This window comes from Copadichromis virginalis, linkage group LG20, assembly GCF_057382275.1.
Source record: "Copadichromis virginalis isolate Kocher_CV1m ecotype Utaka linkage group LG20, C_Virginalis_male_GT1.1, whole genome shotgun sequence".
Lineage (NCBI taxonomy): Eukaryota > Metazoa > Chordata > Actinopteri > Cichliformes > Cichlidae > Copadichromis > Copadichromis virginalis.
This window is the reverse complement of record NC_140637.1, coordinates 4,655,588-4,675,930: the sequence shown is the minus strand read 5'-3', so window position 1 is coordinate 4,675,930 and position 20,343 is coordinate 4,655,588. Positions and strand designations below refer to the sequence as shown.

The window sequence follows — 20,343 nt, the reverse complement described above, 5'->3', positions numbered from 1 at the left end:
GGACTGTTTTTACACAGCGCAGAATGAAGGCAATCACCGCTTCACTCCCCCCCACCCCTCCTTGATTTGAATCTGTGTTTGTGCTTATGTGCCCAAGTACCCAGTGGATTCAGCCTCTGACACCCAGACTTACTACGACCAATTTACAGCGGTTTAAGTAACCACCCCCCCCCCCCCCCCTCCCTCTGCCATAACTCGAAAACAGTGGATAAGCTGCCTTTCAGACAAATAACTGTAGTCTGCTTTAAAATCCTAAGCTGCCACCTCCTGAACATACACACAAACACACACACACACATCCCACCAGCCACCCCCCCCCCCCCCTCTTGCTCTTTTCAACCCCAGAGCCTCCCCCACCTCCACCCCCACAGTGAGAGCTGCATGTGCTCCAGCCAGAGTTCACAGCCTCTGGGGTGCTGAAGGGGGGGGGGGGAATCAAGTTAATTTGGTGGGTCCTTCCATAGTTTGCAACTGGCAAGGCCGTTCTCACAGACAGTAAACTCCCCCATCTTTTAAAAAAAACAAAACGCTCCACTTAGCCTCCATTATTACAGCTGGATTACCAATTTATGACATGACAAAGAGTGAAAATCCAACAGTCGAGCCTATAATGTACACTAGGGGAAATCCCACTAGTCAGAATGTATGTACGACCAACTCACTGAGACTCATTTTGACATTTCTCCTGTAAAAATGCAACTTTTGTTTTTGGTCTTTCTTTTTTTTTTTTAGTTGTTCCTCAAAGTTAATTGATTGCTAAAATGCTTGAGCACGAGGAACTTCCACATGTCTGATGTTTCCTTCCCTGGCAGCAAAAACTGCATTGCAAGCCCAGTTTCTGTTTACTTCATTTTTCACACTTAAAAAAAAACCCCATTAGCTGCTGAAACTACTGTTAGAGTGCCCGCAGGGTCACGGAGGTTGTGTTGTGGGGGTCTGCTACAGTCCACAGGAGATACAACTTTGCAGCTCAAAAACAGTTGAGTGGGGGTCACACTTCCTCCTCTGGGTATAAACAAAAATAAGGGCATTTCAGACTCAAACTGTGCGTGTGCCACCCGGCTTTTCGCCTTGCTAGTGCCCAAATCCAGTGTCTTTATCACACACATACACACACACAGCTCCCAGTCTGCCCCCCCTCCAACCACAACTCTCCTACAATCTTTTTTTTTTTTTGTATTCAACTACTCACCCGCCAGTCTGCTGATTCTTTGGGAGTCCCACAGACTGCTGCAAACAAGTTCAAAACGCGATCCTTGCCCAGGATGACCCACCGAACTTAAAAAGGCAAGCCAGCTGGACTTAATCCAAGACCCGGGACAAAAACGAGGCGAACACGGACACTTTTTCTTCTTCTTTTTTTGTATCCCCCCACTGAAAGAAGAAAACGCCACCCGCACGGAGGGACTCAGGCGAGCACTTGCTTCAACAAAAGACGGTTTCACTTTACTGATAGGCTGCTCACGTCCGGAATGAGCCCGATCAAAGGCACTACAGCGCTAGCGAGTCCCCCCTCGAAACTGCTCCTATTCCCTTTGGCCGTGTTGTTGTTGCTGTCGATGACAGTGTCCACAAGCAAAGTAACATAGCGCTTGTTTCGAGGGGTAGGAAACCAGCGAGTTCGCCGTTAACAGGCTCCGCTTCCTTTTTCCACACACACACACGCACACACACCACGATCTTGCTCTCTCTCTCTCTCTCCGTTTCGCACACACACACACACCACGCGCACGCTCTCTCCCCCTTTCTCTCTCTCTCTCCTCCTATGCACACACTCCACGCTCCCTCCGAGTCTGTAAACCTCCCCCCTTCCTCCTCTTCTCTTCCTCCCCTCCTCCTCCCCCTCTTCAGCTGTTCAACAGACGCATCCACATGGCTGACCTAGTCTTTCTTTATCCAGACACTAGTGAAGGAGAATTACGCCGACCACACTCAAAAAAAAGGCGGAAAAAAAATCCGAGCGAAACAAAAACATGGACTGGATTCAAATAATCGTCATGGACAAAGATGGGGTGGGTTGGTGGGTGGTTGGGGGACGCCATTGGGGGCTGCTGATTGATGCCAGCGCCGTGGGGACACCGATGCGTGTGCGTGCGCGCGCATCAGGAAGCGAGGTGCAAGGCGGCCAAAGTAGCCCGACACGACCTTCATCATCATCATCATCATCATCACCAAGCGATCAATGACAACGCTTATGGGGAATGTGACTGAAACACTAAAGCGACACAATGAGAGCGTGCAGTAGCGCTGCCTTTGTAAATAATTGCTTAATAGCCCACATTTCCCGCGCCACGCGGCACTGACACGTTCCTTTTCTAAACGGTGACACAAATATATAAATAACTACATGTAACGCCATCCTTACGGTGCAGGTCGCTGATTTCTATCTGAAAACATTAGTACGTGCACCCCCTCCCCACCCCTCCAGAATATACACCAGAGAGACGTGAGTGGATGCCGCTCGGGTTTGTAGGAGCTCATTTGCATTTTTGGATAATGAATTAATTAGTCACCCCACCCGTTAAAAAGGCAGAAACAAGCAGGGATGATAATGTGACTAGTCCATTAGCCATAGTTCGTTTTTTTGCAGGGGGGGGGGGGGGTCTTTTTTATTTTTATTTTTCTAACGGTAAACCTGTACATTTTTCCAAGGTCCCCGCGCTCATTTTGTTGAATTTCACGGTAAAAAACAAAAAAACAAAACAAAAAAAACGCACAACACTATTTAGTCTCCCCCCCCCCCCCCCCCTTTTTTTTTATTTAAATCTAAATGCTGCCATTAAAACCTGACGGCACACTAACACACCTGGGAAGAGCAGTGACACAAAGATGGACTGTGTTACCTTGTAAATTAATAGGATAATTTTCATTTCACCCAGTGAGTAGCTTGACACATTTTCATTGTCTTAAACATGATATTGGATCACTGTAAAAAAAAAAAAATCCAATTAACTAAAGCAAATAGTGCATTGGGCTAGTTTTTTTGGCACAAACATGGGCAGCAGGAGAGACAGGCAGTGAGGATTGATAGAAATTGAGTTGAGGGGTGGTGTGCAGGGGGCTCTTCATTGTGCTACAAACCACGTTGGTCGTCTTCATTTCAATGGCAGCAGTGTGGTGGTGGGCTCTGCTGTGTAACAGAGTGCTGGTAAAAACCTTTTCCAGCTCCTGAGGCAACTGTCCTGACCCCCCGCCCCCACACCACTTAGAAACCCAATACCATGAGCAGCCACAGCTCCTCCCTCATCACAGTATGTATACATTTCACAGGATCAGTGTTTATGATATTTACACACAGTCTCCCCTCCTTTCCCCGAGACGCACAAACACTCAGAGGGTCCAGAAGGATGGATGGGGAGATGGAAACGCACGTCTCCCTCGGTTTCTATCACAAAATCAAAGCGTAAAAGATTTTTCAGTCTAGTGACTCAAAATGCCACCATTCCCAGCACAGCGCAAGGCTTAAGTTGGGCCCAAGACGGCAGTGAAGGGCGAGTGCAGCGAATCCACTCTGAAGGCAGTGCGAAGCAAAGCTGGATTGGCTGGCCCGGGCAGGCTCCCCTCCCCGGCAGATGAGATCCCATTATCAGGCGGACGAGAACTCCACCTCCAGGATTTCACAGCTCCTCTGTTTATCACATGGCTCTGTCAAGTTGGGCACCATTAACCGATAATGAAAGGAGACAACCGGTGCAGTTACAAGCAAAGCACTCCACATTCTACAGGCCTAAGCATGTATCTGGGAAGCTGACTGTGTCTATTCAATTCTGTTCAGCATTCAAACGGCCCATCACAATACCTTTTCCCCGAGCGCCCCTCTCTACAGCTATAGCGCCTTCGATCCCGACAGAGCAAAATCAGGTTGGTCTCTGTTTTTGAATTTGGAGGCAATGAAATTTAACAGAGCCGCTTTAAAAAGGGGGGAAAATGGCACTTTCCTATAACACTCCCTTCATAAAGAATATCAGAGGAGAAGAATTTCAGTAGAAGTTAAGAAAACCAGAAAAGGTGGATGATGACACACGCACACACGCACGCACGCAGGCACGCACACACACACACACACACACACACACACACACACACACACACACACACACACACACACAAAACAGCACATTAAACCAAACACAAGCTATCATTTTGAAATACGTTTTCCCTCAACCACATCAAACACAATTAGTACAAGTGTTACTGAACAAAAAGACTGCCACTGAATCAAAGACCCACATGCCCCTCCCCGGTCTGTCTACTCCATTTATGGTTTATAGGACTCTGTAGCCACTTACCCTCATTAAAAATGAATACTTGACAAAAGCTGTGGCTGACACAAACTGTTTGCTTTAGCCTGATTTCTCTGTGCTGGAGGAGAAGAAAAAAACAAAACAAAAACAAGCCACTCAGGCAGCAAACGGAGAGCAGGGGAGACAGAGAGACAGACAGAAGAGGGGGAGAAAGTGCTCAGCAACACAAATAAGTCAGCCAGTAGCTGAAACAACAAAAAAGTGACATGGATGACTGAGCCAAGCCTGTGAGATAGTTGGCAAGCCTCAGAGGCCTTGGCCTCTTAAGCACTCATATCTAGTAACTTCATTTAATACATTCACCAGGGATGAGCAGACGAGTTGAAGGAGGGGGGGGGGAAAGGGATTTAGAGAAGAAAACAATACTTGTACACCAGGAAGAGGGTAAGGCTGTGGTGGTGCTGGTGCTGGTGGGGGTGTGCTTCAGAGGCTCGACTTTAACACATGACTAAATCTCTACTGTGTAACAAGCTAACTTCCCCCGCTCCCAGCACATAATAAAAGGAGGCAAAATGGATGTGCTAGCTTGATCTTTGTAACTATTTTACCATTCTTAGGCAGGTATTATCTAAAGGAGCCTTTATTCTTGTATTAGATATTCGAACAGTGCTCTTCCAGATGGGGGCTTTAAAGCAGTGACTGTCTCCACCACACGTACTATATCCATAAAGAACAAAGGCTCTGTGTGACTGCTGCTTCAAGTTACTGTTCCTCATACTGAGGCGAGTGCTGAAAGCCCCTCCCCTTTCTGAGCTGGCAGGCGAACCCAAAAGAAGGCTGACTTCAAATCATTCATTGCCCCTTTTAGCTTTCATAGATTCTGAAGAGAACACTTTACAAGTTGGGGGAATCCAAAGGGAAAACAGGGTCTTGCTCGACTAATTAAAGCACAGACTTTGCCTGGAGCGGTTTGAGAGAGGGGAGGAAGCAATAAAACAATCCTTTTCAATCTCCCAACAAAGTAACTCAAGGAAATTACTCAACTAAATATGGTTAACTATACGCTTGTGGATAGCAAGACTCAAGATTTTTAGAGGTTGTTGCTTTAGCTGAGGAGAATAGCACTCAACAGAGGATGTTTTCATTAGAGGAAAAAAACTGCAAAGGAAACGGAGGTTACGCATTGCTCTGAGTAAACTGCCTTATCAAGGTGACACAACTTACTGAAAAATCAAGTTGTCTGTTGGTTTTAGTCCAAACAGGCAGCTAGTAATTAAGCTGCTACCTAGTAGGCTTTATTTGCTGTCATTAACACAGCTGTAAAATGTGAGAGAAGCCAAGGAAAGGTATTTCACTTTAGGCAATCAGAGCAAGGTCTAGCCTTGCATAGCTATCTTGTTTACATAGCTATTCACAGTCACATTTGGCAGCCTTGCAACACTCTGAAAACCAAGACACTTGTAGGCTACATATGTCTAATCTCTTTGCCAAGCTACACAAGCTACTCAAGAGAGTGAAACTTGCTTGCAGCAGCCATTTGGTTAAAGTATTGCATATTTAAAAAATGAATGTAAGTAAACCTTACTCCAGATGGGGGTAGCTGCCACCTGGCAGATAAATTGATGAAATGGTGGTGGGAGACAGCACAGCATTTTTCTTTGTAAAAATACAGCACTAACTGATTGCTCATTTGCAGACTTTGATAAATGTGTGAGTAGAAAAAAAAAACAGCTTTTAATAGAAGTGCGCCCTGTCTGAATTCACACAAAGAGCGCTCCGCAGCTTCCATTAGATCACAGCTTGCTGAAATGAAGACATTTTTTTTAAAGGGCCAAGGTAAGAGTAAATCGGGGTGTGAAACTATTACAAAATCAGATCATTCAAGTCTTTACATGGCTGTAAAATCTGATTCTAATACAGAGCAGATTCAACGCAGTCGCAAACAAACGCACGTGTGTAATACCTCAGATGCTACAGTCCCTGATTTTCCACAGACATTCTTCGAGCTCTCACATGGACTGTCTGTGTCTGATTCTCCAGGCAAAACAGGGCCTCATTCATCTGAATAAAAGAGCAGTTCAGCCTGCCGTGGCTGCACTGAGAACAGACTCTGAGGAATGAGACTATATTTCCAAGAGGGCCACAGAGGGACAAGGGTGCAGGCAGGCAAGGCAAGGCAAGGCTGTGGTGCAAAAAAGAGGAAGTTTACATTTCAGGCAAATCCTTTTGTGTACAAAAACACGGCAAGATAAACAAACAGCACATGTGTCTGCTGCTCGACTCGGAAGAACCTGTTCCTGAGTGGAGCTGTGATTAAACGTGATCGGCACGAGCAAATGAAGTCCGCTGTGGTCGTGAAAGCAAGAAATGGGGGGGTGGGGGTGATTACTGTGTGGTCTGAGGTAGCCAGCGACTGCTCCATTTCACACAGAGCACATGGCAGTCTCACCTCCATACACTGCCACCCTGTGGACAGTGACAAGAGGTACAGCTTCATGCTGCTTCTATGGAGGATCCTGGAGTGAGTGTGTGAGAGAGAGGAGGTGAGCCAGCGTTCATTATGAGTAAAACCAAACATTTACTCCACACGCTAATTCATGACATGTGTATGCTCAATATGGCACAATGGCCCTTTAATGCTGTATTTTTCCCTCCAGTGCCGACGCTTATTCAGAAATCAATTATTCTCCTCTGGTCACACTCGGCTTCTCTCAGTGTGTAAGCTAATGATTCAGCCATCTAGTTTACGGATACATAACGGTAACTAGAATAACCACATCCATTATAAGTCAGAGTAACAAGCATCTAAAAGTCATTCAAGTTAATTTTTCACAGCTTTCCTTTTTTCCATTTGGCATGAATAATAGCAGAGAGAAGTAATCTCAAAGGCAAATGTACGGTCAGCATGTCAGCACTGGGTGCGGTGAGAAAAAGATGTGTTATTCAAAGAGACAGCACACAGTCAGGGTGTTGAGGCTGTGTTATGAGATTAGACTGTTTTTTGTGGGAGCGAACGGTTAAAATCAGTCTGTGTGCAGTCAGAGCAGACAGTTTGGAGATCAGTGCTGAGGTCAAGAGGAGCCACTTAGCTGTGCTTTGGCCTTCCAACCCCTACAGCATTCAGAATCCACTGTTCCACAGAGGGAGTAGATAAAACGCTTGGCAGCAGACTTGCAACAAGAGATGGCTACATTTACTAATGTGCGGCGGATTTATTTATTTCTTTTTAAAAGCTACAAAATGGAAATTAATGGGAATCGCTAGAAAGGTGGGAAGCTTTCTCATTAGAAAGGATATATATTAGCTTAGCCTCACTAATGCGGTTCCCCTATAGGCATTAAATCTTCGGTACAAACAAAGCAATAAGCAACCAAGACTAAAACCTATACCTCTCTCTCAATCACTGCTCAACCATGAAGGTCATCCTGCATTTTCCTCTTCCAGCTATTATCCCTGTGATTTCAGACTAGTGCTAAATGAGATGTACAATTGCGATGAGATGGGAACAAAAAGTGTCCTTTTTGTGGTAAAATCAGAAGATAACATGTTGCAAATCATTTGTGAATACATGACAGGGATATGAGATGCTAACCCAGTTGGAAAGACAGTTGATATTCAATGTTGAGCAAACTGGAAGCCTAAAATTGTAAGTTTCTTTATAGTGGGGAACAAACGGCGAGGAATAAACAGTGGTGGGCTTGTGCAGCTTTAGTTCAACGAGTCAGCTTGTACCAGAGCGGTGGATGGAGGGGAAATATAGATGGCTTGAGCGAGGGAGTGCAAGCTGTAGCTCTCTCTGTTCCTGCACACATCAGCAGCAGGAGGGCAGGGATGCGCGGAGGCCACAGCAAGCCAATTACCAAACTCATTAAGTAACCTGCTAGCTGGCTTTGAACTGCAGCTCCCTCCATCATATCACGACTGGATTCTCCACCGTTGTTGTGGACATCTCGCACCTCTTCTTCTTCTTCTTTCTTTTTTTTTGGTTGTTAAATAGCTCGAGAGTGAATCCAAAAAACTGACACAATAATTGCATTTTCACATGCGTTCTCTGGAATTCAAATGAAAGAAATCACAGATGAAACTGCAATTTTAAAAAAGAAAGACAGACAGACTGGCAGCTTGAAGGTGTAAGTTTGGCAAAAAAGCAGCTGCAAACAAAGGAGACCTGCTTATACAGCAGGTAGAGGGAGAGGGGAGGAAAAAAAGCAAATAATGGATCAAAACACAAACACGAGAATTGATTGGCGTGAGCTAGCAACTGAGGGATGAATCAGCGCTGACAGGCTTGAGCCGTTCTCTCCGGGAGCACTGAACGCAAGAGTCAAAATGGCTGCAAACAGGGAGGAGGAGGAGGAGGTCAGTGCATGAAGATGATGATGGAGAGGTATCAGGCTGAGAGCACAAAGGCCAGGGAGAGAACATGATCAAGGTCCAGTGGGTGGGGTAGGAACAGAACATTTTTTGGGGGGGGGGGTTAGAGCAGAGCAAAAAACACTGCACTCGCCAACGCTAGAGTGTCACAAAGCATTGTTGACTAACCTTGACTGCATTCACCTCCTAGCTCACTGCCACACTTCCTTTCAACAAGTATTGACACAACGACAGTCTGCAAGAGAAAAACTGGAAGGGGGTGGGGGAGGATAGACACACACACACAGAGAGAACAGGGGAAAAGTATGAATGAGGTGAAAATGGAACAAACGAGGTGATAGCAGATTGACAGTAGAGGTGTATGTGTAGGTGAAGATGGCTGCCATCTTTGCCGTCATGTTGAACATGCGGCGAATGTTGCCAGCGAAAGCCATGAAGCTGTACAACATGGTAATAATGACACTAATTATTTTGTACCGCACATTTTAAAACCAGCATTTACAAAGTGCTTTGCAGTACCATTCACATTTTCTATGTGGAGATTGTAAGCATTTGTTCTAAGCCAGTATTCATTTCCCTCTTCCCCAACAAACCACTCTGGATGCACACAGATCTAAGCACTTATGCCTGCAACACACACACACACACACACACACACACACACACACACACACACACACACACACACACACCCCTGAACCTCCCCCATTATCCCATGAGCCCTCTCTACTCTGCCTCGCTCTACAAGAGCTTGGAAATAAAAACATCACAGCTCTGCCTCGCAGCACCTGTTCAATAACATTGACATTTCACATTCAGCATCCGCACACTGAGAGATTCCCTGCATTTACTCTCTTTAACACGTAGAAGCACAAAACACACACACACACACACACACGCACGCAAGCCAAATTCGTGCCAACGTATGCTTTTTAATGTCGCAAAGGCGGCTGCGTGTGTGCAGATGCACGTCCGTCCCGCGTACGTGCCTGCAAGACGAGGGGTAAAAAATTCATTTGACTAGCTGAGGTGCACGTCTTAATTTTATGAATTTTTTTTTTTTTTACAATTGACTAATTAAAAGATAGCAATTATTTCTTTGTGCGTTACAGAAACTGTGTTCGGTGTGTTTACGTGATATGACTCAGTAGCTTCCCTCATATTATTTTTTTCAGCACAAAACACATGCAAATCTCCTCAGGATCATTTAGGAACACTTGTCAATATTGTTTAGAATAATAAGAGACAACAGTAACTGTTTCACATGTTCATTGTCTTCTGTGCTTTACTGGAAGGGAGTGGCTGGGCTTTCGAACCAATCGTGTATCGACGGCAAATTAAGAACAAAACAAGACGACACCCCCAGATATTTACCCCACGTGCACAATTATTCTGTTTGTTCTCTTTCTTTCCTCGCCTCTGATGTAATACTCCTCCTAAATTCAGCTTGCATGAAATGAAATGGTCTGTTTGATATTATTCACTGCACACCTGGTGTTATTTCTTTTAAATTCAAAAAACAAAGTATTTCTATTCAAGGCAGTATAAGCACTGTCGAACGGCAAGCTGGGTATGCTGTTGTCTGACATTTGGAGGGGAGGGGGAGGCAAAACACACTCAATAACCACCCGGACCAGCATGTAATATTTATATTTGCTCCCAGATCAAACTTGCCAAAGAAGATTTTGGGGTCAAACATGTTTGTTTTAAACATTTGGTATGATTTTCTTTTATGTAACATGCTGCTACAATGCCAGTCTTCATGTAATAGTTGCCACCTGAGGAAAGCTGAAATGTGCCTGCTTCCATGGCTCAATGGTGTCATCAGGTGCAGCCTAACCTGGAAGGCTGAGCAGGGGCATCTGTTTGACAGCATTAGAGAGCATCAGAGCCCCTGCCATACACAGATTAAATGGCAGTAAATCTGAGGATTAGATTCATGTATGAATAGCCCATATTGATTTTGCAATCTCTTCAGTAACTCTGGGATTTTCACGGTGCAGACAATGTGGGCATCAAGCGTGTGCGCGCACATACACACATGGGCTCATCTATCTGCCTGGTTTTTAAAAGCCTCTAAAATCAGTCTGTGACTAACCCATCCCCATTTTAATCTGCTCATGTCTCCGCCTACAGGATGTATTCGAATAGCACAAGGCATGCAACATCATTCCTTTAAAAAACTGCCCGTTCATCCAGCCTCTCTGAGTAGCCACAACAAAGCAGAGAGAACTAAACAAGCTCAAGAGGCCTAGAAACGTCCAATCCTATATATTGTTATGTGTGCTCATGTGAGAACAAGATCGCTTCCATGCTCTTTGAGTTGAGGGTTATTATTTGTGAGCACCATGGGTTGATGTGGACGGCCATAGCGCCAGGATTTCTCTTCTTTCGGTGCCTCTTCTCAGTCTTAAAAGCTAAATATGCATGCTCTCTCTTTCTCTGTTGCTCTCTCTCTCTCTCTCTCTCACACACACACACACACACACACACACACACACACACACACACACACACACACACACACTTGAATTCATTCAACCCTGACGCGACCTTTTTGACACGAAAATCCCAAAATCCTGTGCTGAAACTCAAATCCCCTCTGACCACTATGGCCCTTCGGAAGCAGGATGACATCAAAAAGAAGCGCTTTGCTTTCATGACTTTAGTCCACCCCTCAGTATGTCAGCGTCTCTGGCCCTCTGCCACATGCTTGTCACACACACAAAATAAAAAAACACTATTTAGAAACATACGCAGCACATACAACATGAAGAAACCAAAGATAGCCTGAGCTGCAACTTCCCTATTTCCACACACAACGAGGTGGGCGTCAATTGTGCTGTGATATGAAGGGGCTTCCAAAGCAAACACACTATACTCCTTTCCCCTTTACAGCTACACAAAACATGGATAAAGCCTATATTTACAATATATGTACAATACATTTTTCTTGCTTGGCAACCTGCAGCAACCTGACAACCTCATTCAAAATGGCTGCTCTGGTCATCATGCGTGCCCTTAGCCACCTATGGAGGCGCATGAAACTGATTACCTGGTGATTGGTTTGTATTGGGAGATAGCTCTATTAACCTTTGGGTAACACAGGTGTGTAACCAAGTAGAACGCTGCTCTTACTACACGAGAGAGACTGACAGAAAGAGAGACATGGAGAAACTCGGTGTGACAGCAGAGCTGCTCCAATTAGGTAAGCACATTGAGCCGTCAGGCCACCACATTCATCAACACACAGAATGCCAGTCAGCAGCACCAGAAGGCTCGCCCGCCTCTTTACCACGCTACTGTTACTGTGGTGCAGTCGGGAGAGTGACAGGGAGGCATTTGCAAAGCAGATTTGGACCATTCTCCCCAGCATTTGGCAGCGCAAATGTTTCTATGCATGGTTTGGGTTGTTTTTACTCGCATTTCCCTTGTCCTAATAGACTGACCACGGGCCGCTAATGATATCATTATCATACATGCACTGTAATTATCTCGACCCACCGTGTGCCAAGATCAATGGACGGCAAAATTTGGATCAATTGATGAGTCTGCTGCTGTTAAGCTGCCGAAACATATTTCGCACACAGTCGATGTGCTGTTGGATGGGCTGTGAATGAATTGGGTCCCTGCCTGTTTTCAGAGTGCGGCATCCAGACATGGGGTTAGGCAAGTGGATCTGTGCCATATAAGAAGTGAACTAAACTGGCAGGGCTGGTGAGCTTCCCTCTGCTCTTCATAATGTCAACCACAGCCACTACTGCTGGACACAAAGCCCCAAACAACAGTTTAACATTTCTAACAAAGTCAAAACAATGTAATGATTGTATATGTTTTTCTACTGTCTCTTTGTCACCATCATGTTTAAAAGAACAGAATTTGATCAAAAACCAAAGAATTTGCATGAAAACAACAGAATTTGAAAACAAACAACGGAATTTGAATGAAAACGACAGAATTTGAAAACAAACAACGGAATTTGAATGAAAACAACAGAATTTGAATGAAAACAACGGAAGTTTAAAACAAACAACAGAATTAGAATGAAAACAACGGAATTTGAATGAAAACAACGTAATTAAAATGTACAGAACAGAGTTTGAATGAAAGCAACAGAATTCTAAAACAAACAATAGAATTTGAATGAAAACAACAGAATTTGAGAACATACAATGGAATTTGAACGAAAACAATGGAATTTGAATGAAAACAACACAATTTGAACAAAAACAACGGAATTAGAATGTATAGAACAGAGTTTGAATGAAAGCAATAGAATTCTAAAACAAACAATAGAATTTGAATAAAAAGAGTAGAATTAGAATGAAAACAAAATCATTTGAATGAAAACAACAGAATTAGAATGAAAACAACGGAATTTGAAAACAAACAACGGAATTTGAATGAAAACAATGTAATTAGAATGTACAGAACAGAGTTTGAATGAAAGCAACAGAATTCTAAAACAAACAATAGAATTTGAATGAAAACAACAGAATTTGAGAACAAACAATGGAATTTGAACGAAAACAATGGAATTTCAATGAAAACAACCGAATTCGAATGTACAGAACAGAGTTTGAATGAAAGCAACAGATTTCTAAAACAAACAATAGAATTTGAATAAAAAGAGTAGAATTAGAATGAAAACAACAGCATTTGAATGAAAACAACAGAATTAGAATGAAAACAACGGAATTTGAAAACAAACAACGGAATTTGAATGAAAACAATGTAATTAGAATGTACAGAACAGAGTTTGAATGAAAGCAACAGAATTCTAAAACAAACAATAGAATTTGAATGAAAACAACAGAATTTGAGAACAAACAATGGAATTTGAACGAAAACAATGGAATTTGAATGAAAACAACCGAATTCGAATGTACAGAACAGAGTTTGAATGAAAGCAACAGATTTCTAAAACAAACAATAGAATTTGAATAAAAAGAGTAGAATTAGAATGAAAACAACAGCATTTGAATGAAAACAACACAATTTGAACGAAAACAACGGAATTAGAATGAAAACAACGGAATTAGAATGTATAGAACAGAGTTTGAATGAAAGCAACAGAATTCTAAAACAAACAATAGAATTTGAATAAAAAGAGTAGAATTTGAATGAAAACAACAGAATTTGAATGAAAACAATGCAAGTTTAAAACAAACAACAGAATTAGAATGAAAACAACGGAATTTGAATGAAAACAACAGAATTAGAATGAAAACAACGGAATTTGAAAACAAACAACGGAATTTGAATGAAAACAATGTAATTAGAATGTACAGAACAGAGTTTGAATGAAAGCAACAGAATTCTAAAACAAACAATAGAATTTGAATGAAAACAACAGAATTTGAGAACAAACAACGGAATTTGAATGAAAACAATGTAATTAGAATGTACAGAACAGAGTTTGAATGACAGCAACAGATTTCTAAAACAAACAATAGAATTTGAATAAAAAGAGTAGAATTAGAATGAAAACAACAGCATTTGAATGAAAACAACACAATTTGAACGAAAACAACGGAATTAGAATGAAAACAACGGAATTAGAATGTATAGAACAGAGTTTGAATGAAAGCAACAGAATTCTAAAACAAACAATAGAATTTGAATAAAAAGAGTAGAATTTGAATGAAAACAACAGAATTTGAATGAAAACAATGGAAGTTTAAAACAAACAACAGAATTAGAATGAAAACAACGGAATTTGAATGAAAACAACAGAATTAGAATGAAAACAACGGAATTTGAAAACAAACAACGGAATTTGAATGAAAACAATGTAATTAGAATGTACAGAACAGAGTTTGAATGAAAGCAACAGAATTCTAAAACAAACAATAGAATTTGAATGAAAACAACACAATTTGAACGAAAACAACGGAATTAGAATGTATAGAACAGAGTTTGAATGAAAGCAACAGAATTCTAAAACAAACAATAGAATTTGAATAAAAAGAGTAGAATTAGAATGAAAACAACGGAATTTGAATGAAAACAACAGAATTAGAATGAAAACAACGGAATTTGAAAACAAACAACGGAATTTGAATGAAAACAACCAAATTCGAATGTACAGAACAGAGTTTGAATGAAAGCAACAGAATTCTAAAACAAACAATAGAATTTGAATGAAAACAACAGAATTTGAGAACAAACAATGGAATTTGAACGAAAACAATGGAATTTGAATGAAAACAACACAATTTGAACAAAAACAACGGAATTAGAATGTATAGAACAGAGTTTGAATGAAAGCAATAGAATTCTAAAACAAACAATAGAATTTGAATAAAAAGAGTAGAATTAGAATGAAAACAAAATCATTTGAATGAAAACAACAGAATTAGAATGAAAACAACGGAATTTGAAAACAAACAACGGAATTTGAATGAAAACAATGTAATTAGAATGTACAGAACAGAATTTGAATGAAAGCAACAGAATTCTAAAACAAACAATAGAATTTGAATGAAAACAACAGAATTTGAGAACAAACAATGGAATTTGAACGAAAACAATGGAATTTGAATGAAAACAACCGAATTCGAATGTACAGAACAGAGTTTGAATGAAAGCAACAGATTTCTAAAACAAACAATAGAATTTGAATAAAAAGAGTAGAATTAGAATGAAAACAACAGCATTTGAATGAAAACAACACAATTTGAATGAAAACAACAGAATTTGAATGAAAACAATGGAAGTTTAAAACAAACAACAGAATTAGAATGAAAACAACGGAATTAGAATAAAAACAACGGAATTTGAAAACAAACAACGGAATTTGAATGAAAACAATGTAATTAGAATGTACAGAACAGAATTTGAATGAAAACAACAGAATTTGAGAACAAACAACGGAATTTGAATGAAAACAATGTAATTAGAATGTACAGAACAGAGTTTGAATGAAAGCAACAGAATTCTAAAACAAACAATAGAATTTGAATAAAAAGAGTAGAATTTGAATGAAAACAACAGAATTTGAATGAAAACAATGGAAGTTTAAAACAAACAACAGAATTAGAATGAAAACAACGGAATTTGAATGAAAACAACAGAATTAGAATGAAAACAACGGAATTTGAAAACAAACAACGGAATTTGAATGAAAACAATGTAATTAGAATGTACAGAACAGAGTTTGAATGAAAGCAACAGAATTCTAAAACAAACAATAGAATTTGAATGAAAACAACAGAATTTGAGAACATACAATGGAATTTGAACGAAAACAATGGAATTTGAATGAAAACAACACAATTTGAACGAAAACAACGGAATTAGAATGTATTGAACAGAGTTTGAATGAAAGCAACAGAATTCTAAAACAAACAATAGAATTTGAATAAAAAGAGTAGAATTAGAATGAAAACAAAATCATTTGAATGAAAACAACAGAATATGAATGAAAACAATGGAAGTTTAAAACAAACAACGGAATTTGAATGAAAACAACCAAATTCGAATGTACAGAACAGAGTTTGAATGAAAGCAACAGAATTCTAAGACAAACAATAGAATTTGAATGAAAACAACAGAATTTGAGAACAAACAATGGAATTTGAACGAAAACAATGGAATTTGAATGAAAACAACAGAATTTGAACGAAAACAACGGAATTTGAATGAAAACAACGGAATTAGAATGTATAGAACAGAGTTTGAATGAAAGCAACAGAATTCTAAAACAAACAATAGAATTTGAATTAAAAAAAGAGTAGAATTAGAATGAAAACAAAAGCATTTGAATGAAAACAACGGAATTTCAATGAAATTAACAGAATTAGAATGTACAGTATGAAAGCAACAGAATTCTAAAACAAATAATAGAATTTGAATAAAAGAGTAGAATTAGAATGAAAACAATATCATTTGAATGAAAACAACAGAATATGAATGAAAACAATGGAAGTTTAAAACAAACAACGGAATTAGAATGAAAACAACGGAATTAGAATAAAAACAACCGAATTAGAATGTACAGAACAGAGTTTGAATGAAAGCAACAGAATTCTAAAACAAACAATAGAATTTGAATTAAAAGAGTAAAATTAGAATGAAAACAACGGAATTTCAATGAAAACAACTGAATTAGAATGAAATGAATAGAATTTGACTGAAAACAAAAGAATCTGATCAAAAACCAAAGAATTTGAATGACAACAATGGAAGTTTAAAACAAACAACAGAATTAAACACCCATGTCAGAGTGGAAGACAACAGCAATAGAAATCTCTTTCATGTGTTTTAACTACTTGCTTACATCTCTTAACACTGTTTGGAACCCTCATTTATGTTACAACGTGCAACAAATTATATGTAACAACCTCCCTCCTCACTTACTTTAAAGCCAGCAAACTCTAGAAAATATAAATGCATCTTTTTTTCCCTTTTTTTGCAGGGCTTTGGATTGCATTTACTATTTCTTCATCTCTTTTTTGCAGTTATTAATTCATCAGGTCCACCTCCTGAACAGTGTTCATGCTTAAATCATAAGCCCTCTTGCTGTTTCCTGCTCCTGAATTGGTCTCAATCATGACAACAATTTGAGAGCAGTCGGATTGTGTGATCGGAGGTACCTGATTGCGCTGATGAGCAGAGAGGTGCTGAAGAAAGGAAAGTGGGCCATCTACACTGAACAACTAATGATAATAATATGACATGAACAACAACCCAAAGGTAACACAAACAGATAGCATCACCCTTACAACACTGCCCACTGTGTACTCACCTAAAGAAAGACACAATCCAATATGAAATCATCTCTACTTCAACCTTGAGCTAAGGGTCTTGTCAACAGTAACACTTTTCCCATGCAAGTCACATTTTAGAGAACTCTGTATATCCAGGGGAGAGGGTTAATTCTTTTCATGGGTCTGCTTATCATCATCCTTTAGGCAGCATGATGCAACTTATTCCAGTATACAAAGGCTAATGCAGTCAAATCACACCTAGTGGACTTGAATGCTTGACACTAAGCTTCCCAGCGTACTAGCTAGCTCGAGTGGGCGAGAAATGAACCTTGTTATGTGTCCTGACACTGGGCCCTGCTCCCCAGCAAATAAAAACATGCCTCTCACTTACTGGCTGCCTGCGCTCACGGCCCCATACATCAGCATTATAAAGGAGCTCGGCAGCCTCAAGGTCAGCTCAATTTCCTCCTGCCGTTATGAAGTATCAGAATCACAGCAAGAGGGGGCACCCACACACATGTAAAGAAATGATTTAGGGAGCGAGGGAGGGGAGGGAGAGAGAGAAAGAAAGAAAAAGAAAGAAAGAAAGAAAGAAAGAAAGAAGGGGGGGATTTGGAGTGTGAAGGAGAGGCGGTGTGTGATACAATAGGGAACTGTGACAAATCACCAGGAGAGAACCAGCCTCTTCTACAGTAAGGATGTGTGAGTGCGGACAATTGTGAGAAAATGTAGAGAATATTAAGCCTACTTGCTCATTCCACACACTAAGAATGTAGCAGTCTGCAGTATATGTAATGGGATTGAGCGGTTTCTGTTTAACAAGCTGATTCCCCTCGTGTAAGCGCTCAAGTGTAGTCTGTGAAACTACAAAGCAATTAGGCCTACAGAATTATTGTTTCAGAAAATGTGAATACGATGTTTACCTTTGACTGTAATTAAATTCTAAGCAGTTACACGGGGAAAACAGCAACCTAATGCAAACCTAATGCCTTTTTTTCCTTTTGAGATCTAGACCCATTCATCACATGCCCAAGCAATTTGATAAATTACACAGAAGCATGAAAGCTGATCATGTGCGTAGCAGAGTGCAATGTGTGTATGTGTGTGTGTTTGTGTGTGTAAGCCTCTGCCTGAGTCGTCATACTTGGCTGCCTCACTGGCTGAGGTTTGACATCTTCAGCTAAGAGCCTGGGGAAATAACAGCAAATTCACTTAATGGCACCACCTCATCTATTCCTCATACAGAGAGAGGAGGGAGACAAGAAGGAGAGTTCCTTGAGGTGTTACAAAATGGCTGTGTGCTCTCGGCTGTGCTCGCCGCCTCTACCATCCGAGGAGGTGCAGGTGTGTGGGTAAACACACAGCGCATTGAGACCCATCACAGGCCGTGGTTGGCCACCAGCTGTAATTTGCAGTCCACTCTGACCCCTTTGCGAAAAAGCCAGCCAGCGCTGCCGCTGCAGAGCTTTTTGTGGTGACAGCCCAATCCAGTTTGATTTGTGTATGTGTGTGTGTGTGTGTGTGTGTGTGTGTGTGTTGGGGGGGGGGGGGGGGTGTCTCATATGGCTGTGCAAAGATTTGTACCTGCAATGTGCAATGACAAACATATGAAGACCTAAACCCAGCGACAAATGTGAATAGCTGCAGTTATGTGCGTGCTTGTTGGTGTAGGTGTAAGCAAGCATGAGTGTGTATGTTTATGTGTGTCTGCAGGGAGCGTTACAGAGCCAGAGGTATAATGGCCCCACTCCATCTTTGTGTGAGGTATTGCAGAACAATGCAAAGCAGAGCACAGCAGCTGGGAGGGAGCCTGGGCTTGGGATGGCATGCAGTTGGATAACGTCTCAGGGTAACAGCAGGTATGCTATCAGTGCAGCCTGAATCCCCTCAGGGCTATTTACAGAGACTCTGACCCCAGCGAGGCTGGGCTGATGACGTCTCCGTGCCTGCAGCAAAGGAAAAGCAAGACCCGAATTCATGCCACTGCTTCCTATCAGCTGCACAACATTTTATTCCAGCAGCCCTTAACAGCTCTGCAATTGTTCAAATGATTTACTAACGAAAAAAAACCCTCAATGGCTCAACGAGTATATTTACAAGGACTGTAGCTGTACAATAATTTACCCAATAGGGACAATACTCTGAACAATAAACTGCTATGTAGACATTCTTTTCCAATTAACCTAACCTGAATACGGTCAAAGTCAGAGGAAGTGTAATCACATTAAGGCATGTACTGCCTTATTCAGAAGCATTTTGGATATATGTTCACCTTAATAGAGCGATGAATCATAACTGGAGCTGACAGTGTATTGCAGCAATCAAAACTGCCTGACAAAAAGAGGCTCTAGCATCTGACTCAGCTTTCATGTAGCTGCCAGATTAATAGTACAAATTGCGGTGTATTTGCAGAATGTGTGGCAAGGCAGTAGCAACATCACAGAAAAATATGGTATGAGGCTGAGCACTGGGAAGAAACTGACGCTGCAACATAACATGGAGGAGGAGTCCAAAGATATTTACTGGGCTTTGGTGCGCAGCATAAAAACGGGAAGAAATAAATTAATAAAATACTTCTGGAGAATAGGCTCAATTGTGGTGCTATATGAGTGTAGCCAATTACACAATCACACATGGGTTACAAATAATTGTTTTCATTATCAATTAAGATGAAGATTATTTTCATCAATAAATTGATTTGTTGTGAAAAAAAAGAGCCTACTGTGACCATTTCCCGGAACCCAAAGGAGCATTTTCAAATTAATAATCTCATATTAATTATTATAATCAAAAAAATGTAAATGGAGAAAATTGTTCACATATTTGAACCTGTGCCCAGCAAATGGTTTGCAACAACTTCTGAATGTTTTTCTGTAAATTGACGCAGCCTGGCCAGCAACAACCCTATTTTGGTATGTGATCTACTAGAAGAAAGAACACACACCAAGAAGACCTGTGCGATCAATACAGTTACTTTCATTTTGATCTGCCAACAAACTAAAGTAGGGCTGTGC

General features: G+C 41.0%; 1 protein-coding gene across 4 annotated transcripts in view; it reads right to left on the bottom strand.

The window, feature by feature from the left end:
• Positions 1-20,343, bottom strand: part of rerea (arginine-glutamic acid dipeptide (RE) repeats a) — a 133,957-nt gene that overhangs the window by 90,406 nt on the left and 23,208 nt on the right. For 2 of the 4 annotated variants that reach the window (XM_085444948.1, XM_085444951.1), the window contains exon 2: positions 8,787-8,867. The exons of 1 other annotated variant lie outside the window; for it this stretch is intronic. The gene's annotated coding sequence lies outside the window, so the exon portion shown is untranslated. Of the gene's footprint in view, positions 1-1,192; positions 1,769-8,786; positions 8,868-20,343 lie in introns of those variants that run through there. One more of the 4 variants, XM_085444949.1, reaches the window with a different exon arrangement.